Consider the following 9,959-nt stretch of genomic DNA (forward strand, 5'->3'; position numbering starts at 1 on the left):
ATACAGGGTCTCAAGCCTCCATCTTTTTCCCCACAAAGAAGAAACTGCAAGCGGCAGGGGAGGTTGATGGTCAGATGAATTCCTACTTGAGGGCTTCCTCAACATACTCCTCCATGGCCTTCTGTTCCGGGATGGACAAGGGGTAAATTTTACCTTTGGGTAGTGTAGCCACAGGCAGCAGGACGATGGCACAGTCCCATGCCCGATGTGGTGGTAATTTAGTAACCAACTGCTTACTGAAGACATCATTGAACGCCCAATATTCTGGTGGAATTTCCTGATGTGTGGTGGATTCTGGACTTTCAAGTTGAATTGATAGACACTGGATCAGAAGTTTTAAGCTTTTCAGAAGGCAGGAACGTTTTGGTCGGTTGTTATAGTGTTTTTAAGCACGTTTGGTGGCAAAACTTACTCCATTGTAGAATATCTCTGGTGATCCAGTTGATTTCAGGTGTGTGTTGTTGCATCCAAGTGCATCCCAGGATGATATACGGCAGTGGAACCCTCCAGCACCAGGAATGTTATATCCTCTTCATGCAGGAAGCCGATGCGGAGCATCACTGTTGGACGTTGGTATCTGATGCGACCACGGTCCTGCGGTGCTCCCAGAACGGAGTTGATTTGTAGAGTTTGATTGCAAGTGATTGCAAACGAGTGGGCGGCATTGATGGGTCTGGTGCTGTTGAGGTGGCTGACTTGGTGACAGGGGTCAACAGTATACAGGGGTCAATTTGATTATAAGGGAACACAGTTTAATCTGTTTACATTCCATTGTTTTGATAAGTAAACAAGTATTTTCTTGAAAAACTGATTTGTTTTCTCCTGTTGATGTACGATTCAAGGAATACCCTGTTTGTTAAATACAGTAGTATACTAATAGTGTTGAGGCAATAAAAACTTGTTTTGCATCCACATTTCAGTGTGTGTTATGTCTTTAGCAAGCATTTAGCTAAACTTAACTAACCACCCTTTACACAAAGGTTGTTACAGCAGCTAGAAGTCCATAAAGATACTGACTGATTAGTAAACATTTATAAATATTTACAAATGATGAATAGTTTCAACTTTAGATGCGAATATAGGGTGAATTGAGGTCATTCGAAACACTTTTTGCTATTGAGATGACTGCTCATAAAGGCATTACTGATTAGTAAACATTTAGAAACATTTGATGAATAGTCTAAACTTTAGATTGGATACTGCAAAAACATGAACAAATACTTAATAAATTATTTGTTAAGATGTGTAAATAGAAGAAGTCTACACAGCAAACATAGCCCAAATATATGACCTTTACACTGTAGCGTCTGGACCAATCAAACACACAATATATATTTTGTTAGCTAACTAATTAAGCTAACATTTTCACAACATGTGTAAATGTAAAAAAAGAGCATTATAGGTAATATGTGAACTAAAGTTTAAACCTGTTAGCCATCCAATGTGCCGCCTGCGGTACACTGCATACTTTGAGGGTTAACTTCGTGAAACACACACACACAAAAAAAAAGGTAACCGTGTCATATACCTTTGGAAAGCTGAGATTCTTGTGATTCAAATGATGCAAACCATTTTAAGATACAATTAACACAGCAGGTACAATCAGTGTCTTTGTCAGACCAACAACAACCAAATAAACAATAACAAAACTGAAGGAACTCACCTATGAAGCCTCTTGTTAGTCCACTAGTTCATTACATTCCAACAAAAATGGTGTAGTTACACTGTAAAGGGTCCAGACTATCCAATTCATAATATGCTGTTTTAGTGGGCAGGTATAACATATCGTGCGCCGAATCCGTGCGCAAAGGATAATGGAGACTGGTGCGTCCGTGCGTAAGGAGCGCTGTATGAGAGATAACGGGGAAAAGGTGGTTATAGGTAAAAAGCTATCAAAGAGAACGCGAAAAACAAACATTTTGTTCTAAGAAGTTGTTAAACAATGTATAACAATAATATTGGCCGGACAATAAAAGTGTTTTGTTACGGAGAGAGCGATATTTCATCCATTGAAGCAGATGAGAGGATATGGTTTTGGATGGAGGACAGGTCACACTCAAAAAGTAAGTGTTTTATTATATTATATAATTATATTTATATATATTTTACATATAATTATGTATATTATACATTTTACTGTATATATTGAGGTATGTGTTTGTGGTGTTCTTGCTAACTTATGTTTGTGTTAATAGATGTCAAAATGGCCGCTGACCTCTGCCCTTTTGAAGCCAATAGCTGCATTTAAGAGGTCTCAACAGGCAGCGATAGCCAAAGAGCTCCCAGGATGAAGGATGGTGCCGCCCTCTCTTTGATGGACAGTAGATCGATCCAATTGCATCAGAGTTTGCAAATGACTGTCGTTTCTGATAGCCAATGAACTTCTGAAAAGATTAATATGCGGTTTTGGTGGATGAGTTTAACATATCATGTGCAGAAGTCCGTGCGCAAAGGATTATAGTGACTTCGTGCGTCCGTGCGTAAAGAGTGCTCTGGGAGAGTTTATGGGTGAACGATGGTTTGAGGTTACAAATAACAAAGAGAACGTGAAAAACAACTAGTTTGCTCTAAGAAGTTGTTGAACAATGTGTTTGGCCGAACAATAAAAGTGTTTTTTAACGGAGAGAGCGATGTTTCATCCATTGACTCAGAAGCAGAGGAGCTGTTTTTGGATGGAGGAGACATCACTCTCAACAACAAAGTGTTTTATTATATTATATAATTATATTTATATATATTTTACATATAATTATGTATATTATACATTTTACTGTATATATTGAGGTATGTGTTTGTGGTGTTCTTGCTAACTTCTGTCGTGTGTGTGTGTGTGTGTGTGTGTGTGTGTGTGTGCGTGTTATATGTGTTTGTGATTTGAGGTGTTCCTACTAACTAATGTTGTGTGTGTTGCTTTTTTTTTTTATATCACAGACAATCATCTGACATTGAATCGAGTGAAGTCTGGGAGCCAGTCAGCAAAAAGCCATATATTGAGGGACATGATGACAGCACCTCTGAAAAAAATCGTAAAAACCACTACATAATGTGTTTATGCTTCAGTTACTATGTGTCAGCAATTATTGACAGTGAATCTGGATAAGAATTTGAATAGGTCTAAGTGTAAGCTTTCATTAGAGCCCAAAATTATAACTGTACATTAAAGCATTCAAGAATTGCAGCATTTTATGTATCGTTGGTTACAAAGGGGTCATTTGGAGTCTCCAAGTGGCTTTTTTTGGGAAGCGCCTAGACATAAATTTAGATAAACATGTGTAAAACACTCATTTTCTAAGGTATTGTTATCAAATTTGAAACATTTTGCTTGGTAAGACTTTATTCTGTGATCCAAATGTATTTTCCAGCTAATAGCTCCCAGCTATAGTCATCGGCAATCATCTGTTTACAAAAAAAAATGTATGCGGATTTTTTACTTTATTTTTCAGTGTGTTCAAAGTTCTATTGCTCAATACCAATAAGACTTACAGTGATTCTGTTGAGGAACACACCTCAGAGTGTCACCTTTCAAAAGAGACCAAAACCATGTATGTACTCCAAATGGTTCAAGAACAGCATGCAATTTACTTTGGGTATGCCTTTTTTAGGCGTTTTAGGCAAATTTTACAGGAACGCTATTAACAACATTATTAGCATTCAAAAGTACATTAAAAATAAGCTTTTAATTTGTTAAAATCATTTGTAGATTTTTAAAAAGTGCATGATCATATGAATTGAAAGTTTAATTACCTTTGTAAGCATTAACTAATGATCCTTTAAGCATTATATAATGTTTGTTAACGATTTATTAATGAAGCTTTTAATCACTGTAAAGCATCTGTCAAAATCATTTGAAGATGTTTAAAAAGCGCATGGCCATATGAATTGAAAGTTTAATGGCATTTTAAGCATTTCAATTTACATTAAGTAATGATCTGTTAATCATTGTGTAATATTTAGTAAGTACATTAGTAAATATTAACAAGCACATTATCTTATATTTCTAGCCATCCATCTTTCATTGTTTCATCCATCCATCCATCTTTCACTCTTTTTATCCATCCATCTTTTAATCTAATCATCCATCCAACCATCCTTCCATCTTTCAATCCATCCATCCATTCAACCATCCAGTGCAATGCTGCATTCTCTTTGCTAAGTTCATTTCAAATTGAGAAATTGAACTGGAACTTAAAGGCATTCTCTATCAAATTCTGAATGGCACACTCATACTAACCATGTTTTATCATTCACCATCCTGGACCACTAAATGACGTAAAGATTATGTAGACAGTCACCAGACGGCTGTAACCCTATCCAGAGGAAAGAACACTGTGAGGAGAACAGACCGACACTGTTGACAGTTATAATCAGTAATATCCTGATGCCAGTAGAGGACAACCTCTCAGCGTCTCTGAATTTGAACTGATGCTCTGCCACGTGTTCACAGTTTCCTGTTATCTTAAACACAGACCTGTGGTCATTACGATGACTGCTCAGCCTGTAACAATGACCTGAACCAGGGATGGGGATCCTTTGTATTAGTCTGATCGGATCAGTATACTCGTGTGAGCGGCGTAGTGTGTTTATACTGGATAAGAAGCCGACTTGTTGGAGTCTGCGAGACATCTGGGATTTCTAGAGCTGGGGGTGTAGTAATTTCCTCCCTCCACAGTTAAATTCCTCTGCATAGAGGGGTGTTTTTTAGCAGGCCTGTCTCCTGGGGTGGCACTGGGAGGGGGGTGTCAGGGGATGTCTGAGAATGTTCTATTGAGCTGTCATAAGAGCAGTTTGTTGAGACAAACTCACAGCATGAAATGACACAATAGGTATTGACCTCTTTTTTATTTTTCAGTCGGTTTAGGATTAGACGTTGTGGCTCAACCTCCTGAGGCAGTTGACAAAAGGACACAGCGGAAGGACAAACAGTGGATGGTTGAGTAACTTACAGCTTTCTAAACATATCGTTTAGTCAGGCCTTCAGTTCACCTGTCATCACCATGGACTTGATTAAAAACATTCTGAAGATATATAGACTTCTCTGATTGTGACAAGTTACCAAGTACCAAGAGACTCAATAAAGGAAATGAATGGTGATAACACTTTTCGAATAGCAATGATGAATTTTGACACATATTTCAACATTAATAAGCCTTAAAATATACAGCTTCTGTTTGAACTTGGCAAACAGCCATATTGACCTGGGTTACTCTATTGACATCTGTGCTCTTTCTGGGATATTGCACTTTATTGCTAATACTGATATGCAAATTCAATGCAGCTTTAAAGTAGAAAGTACATTAACAACTTTCCGAAATATGTAGTGCTCGCAGAATGAACTCACTCACATGCATTTTTCACATTCAGTGACTGGTAAAACTCCACATTCTAACACACTGAGATGTTTTTTTAATTTATTCAGTAACATAAGTTATCAAAAACTATTTCTATTCAAAAACATTCTCTTTCTGCAGAATGAAAGGCTCATTTGTTAAACCTGAATTGGGTCGTAGTTGGCCAAAGGCTTCACCTCTAATCTCATCACAGCACAATATTTTCCTCCAAAAGGCTTCAGTCACATGGGTTCGAGAAAATTCTGTCCGTGACGTAACATTGGTATTTCTGAGAAGTAGTTCTCCTCTAGTCTGTTGCATGGAAAGTTGAACTATATTTTTCTAAATTATTGAGTGTTATGGGAGGTTGTCAAAAACCGCTTGATGTGGCTCAAATCCTTCCTTCAGTATAAATCTATGGGATATTTTTACCCATGTTATTATCTGCCAGGCAAAAATTGTATCCAGTTAAAAAGTAATTCCATACCTTCCTCAAAAAGCCGCATTTTTGTTTATTTATTTTATAAGACCTTGTTTTGAAAGCTTTGGCTAATGACTGTGATTCATCTTTACTTGCTTTATTCTCCCATGATTTTAGTTAAGCAGTTTAGTATAAAGTAAATACTTTTGTCTGTACTGTAGATATGCTGATGAAATTTCAATAGGTGACACTGTTGTACAGAAGCACGTCACACTCTTCAGAGTTACATATAAGGCCCATGACCAAAAATGGAAGTCAGACGGCCCATGAAGGCTGGCATTCTTACTCCTTCCAAATAATTGAGACCAGACATCGAGGATGGTATAGTAATGGAAATGATACACCACACTTCTGCCACTCTTATGTACGTTATTGGATCTCCAAGAACGGGGGGGGGGAAACTAAATGAAGTTTCAAATACAGATTTTTGAAGAAGTCTTGCTCGGGATATGCTTCAACCTAAAGTGATTAAACACTTACTGCATTTAAGTAAAATCTTATTCTGTTACTCAAAAATAGAATCAAACCATTCTATCCATCCATCGGTCACACAAGTAATCGAAATTAGTATTTAAATATCATAAGAATTTAGAGATTAATACAGATTATAGGGACATCAAAAATCTACATAGACTGCCAAAATCTCTCACAATTTTGGATATAAACATTAGAGTCCAAAATAAGGCCGCTATTAGCAGCTGTAAAAACAGAATCCAATACAATCAAAAGAGGGCTTACAATGACTTACAAAGATACATAACAGCTACAAGTGTATGCACTACTTGCTTTATGCAAGCACTATATAGGATAAATCACAATACAGGATTTACCCTATTATACTTTATCGACACGAATTGATAGGTGAAACAACAAACAGCCACCCACAAATAGTCTATAAACAAAGCATCAGGCTGTCTTTGAGTCCACATGAACAACGGTTAAAGTTACTCGGTTAAAGTTACTCGTCGTCAGGCTACAGAAGAATACCATAATTCCTCCATTCAATTAGGCATAAGACATCGAGAGTCACGCAGACCTATAACAACCCAGCCACAACACATAATTGCGAATAACATGCCTTACCTTAACACATTCAACAATTCTCATTTGACCATTGTAAATAACATTAAATATTAGATCAACTCATTAGACCAGCCAAATTTTCGAGGTGCATAGTGAACCTCGGATGTTTAGAAGTGCTGCGGTCAGTTTTTATGCCATCTAGTGGTTCAGAAGAAAAACTTGAGTCTTTTACCCCTAGTCTATAATATAAAGGCAGAAATCCCCAAATTTGGCCGTCCATGACACTATCTGCTGCACTTTTCATGTGTAGGTCAAAGCAGCGTATTACGCTTGTGTTGAGAGGAACATTGAAGCCCTGATGGGAGTCTGAAAGAACCTTAAGGCAGACCTAAGTGTATAAAGCAGCCGGTAAACACTCTGCTGTCCATCCAGTGGCGAAAGATCTGCAATACTGGGGCGCTTTCACTGCAAGCAAACATTCAGATCTTTGAAGTGTCTGTCGGCTTTCATCTGCGGCCGTCTTTTTCTCTGCTTCACAAACACCCACACATTTGTCATCCCGGCTTCATAAACGATTCCTATTTTTCGCTCTGCTCTCTAAAACGCCTCCGTTCCAGGCATCATTTATAACTGTGTGCAGTGTTCGAACTATACCGTGGACTTTGGGGGAGCCCACTTGTTTTTTTTTTTTTATAAAACTGGGGGGGGTTATGTAAGATACATAACAGCTACAAGTGTATGCACTACTTGCTTTGCAAGCACTATTTAGGATAAATCACTATACAGGATTTACCCTATTATACTTTATCGACACGAATTGATAGGTGAAACAACAAACAGCCACCCACAAATAGTCTATAAACAAAGCATCAGGCTGTCTTTGAGTTCACATGAACAGCGGTTAAAGTTACTCGTCGTCAGGCTACAGAAGAATACCATAATTCCTCCATTCAATTAGGCATAAGACATCGAGAGTCACGCAGACCTATAACAACCCAGCCACAACACATAATTGCGAATAACATGCCTTACCTTATCACAGAATCGACCACAGAGTCCAGCGTTTATATTTTTTCTACGAATCTTTGAGTTAACATGTACTAAACATGAGTGGAATTTGCACGGCAGCGCCCCCACACCTTGATGCTCATGACAAGAATAGCATGTATAGTTATCTTTATTGAAGTGAATTAGGTTTAAATCGCCGTCATGCATGAATGAATGATATTTTTGCAATTTTACACATAATAATCCACGATGATCACATTACACAAAACTGAAATTGCACGTCAAAATAACACATTGTCAATATTTTTTGAGACCCCCCAAAATTTCACAAATCCCGTTTTCAGGGGAGCCCATGTCTTATTAAGGGGAGCCGAGCTCCCCCTAGCTCCCGCGTAGTTCGCACCCTGTGTGTGGTACTAGAATGTTTGTTGTGTTAGTGTCATTCATTCAACCTGTCAGAAGCAAGGTTTCACTATTTCACACAATGCCCACAGTCATCACTGTTGAATTTCCTAACATTTTCTTTCTTTTTTTTTGTTTGTTGCTATATCAGAAGAATTGTATTATTGAATCTATTTCCTTCTTTTTAATGTGATATCAGACAAATTGTAAAGCACCCTATTAAAAGGAACTGTTATTTCCATTATGTGAACAGTTACAGACATCCGCCACAGTTGCCTCACTCTGGCAACATCGTTCCTTTTATCTATTGCATTGAAAGTATTTAATAATCCAGATTAAAATGATTCATTACTCACACATGAAAGGTTCCTATTGCAAGGTTACCACCTGTTTACCATAGAAAAAAAAAGAACTTTTATTAGATGCATTTTTATTAGATTAATTGTTTTTGATGCAACAGTTAAGTAACTGAGGAAAAACACAGAATCATTGAAAGACATTGGTCACACAAGTTATTTTCTGCAGTGTCACTGCTAGGAGAAATTTACAGTTATGAAACTGAAAGCTTGTTAAATTTGATGATGTCAACTGTCAACTGATGGGAAAAAGTTAACTTTGTGAAATGTTTGTGAATAAGATGATCATGATGCTTTAATCTTCATTCTTATCTTGTGTTTTCCAGAAAAGTTATGTATGTACAGTCATGGTCAGAATTATTGGCACCCTTGGTAAATATGATCAAAGAAGGCTGTGAAAATAAATCTGCATTGTTAATAATTTTGAGCTCTTATTTAAAAAATTCACATAAATCTAACCTTTCATTGGAGAATAAGAATTTAAAATGGGGCGAAATATCATTATGACATAATGTTTTTTCTCTAATACACATTGGACACAATTAACAGTACCCTTTTATTCAATGCTTTTTGTAACTTCCATTTGGCATAATAACAGCTCTGAGTTTTCTCCTATAATGCCTGATGAGGTTAGAGAGCACCTGACAAGAGATCAGAGACAATTCCTTCATCCAGAATCTCTCCAGACCCTTCAGATTCCCAGCTCCATGACTGTGCTTCTCCTCTTCAGTTCACCACACTCATTTTCTATAGGGTTCAGGTCAGGGAACTGGAATGGCCATAGCAGAAGCTTGGTTTTGTGCCCAGTGACCCATTTTTGTGTTGTTTTTAAGGTTTGTGTTTGGATTATTGTACGGTTGGAAGATCCAAACATGGCCCATTATAAAATTTCTAACAGAGTCAGTCACTTTTTGATTTTTTATCTGTTGGTATTTGATAGAATCAAAGATGCCATGTATCTAAACAAGATGTCCAGGACCTCCAGCAGAAATATAGGCCCACAACATAATTTTTTAGTTACATCTGACCATAGAAGCCAGTCCCGTTTGAAGTTCCAGTCGTGTCTGACAACAGAATATGCTGGGGATTGTTTTTGGATGAGAGCATTTTCTTTTCTTGATTTTTTTTCTTGATACCCTAGCCAAACAACATGTGGTGATGTAGGTGCTGTTTGATTTTTTTTCTGACCCTGAGACCCTTTTCTGCAATTCTCCAGCTGTGGTCCTTGGAGAGTCTTTAGCCCAATCAAACTCTCCTCCTCACCATACATTAGGACGATATAGACACGCATCCTCTTCCAGGCAGATTTGTAACATTTTCTGTTGATTGGAAATTCTTAATTATTGCCCTGATGGTGGAAAT

The sequence above is a fragment of the Sinocyclocheilus anshuiensis genome, unplaced genomic scaffold (assembly GCF_001515605.1).
Source record: "Sinocyclocheilus anshuiensis isolate Anshui unplaced genomic scaffold, SAMN03320099.WGS_v1.1 scaffold1105, whole genome shotgun sequence".
In the NCBI taxonomy this organism is placed as follows: domain Eukaryota; kingdom Metazoa; phylum Chordata; class Actinopteri; order Cypriniformes; family Cyprinidae; genus Sinocyclocheilus; species Sinocyclocheilus anshuiensis.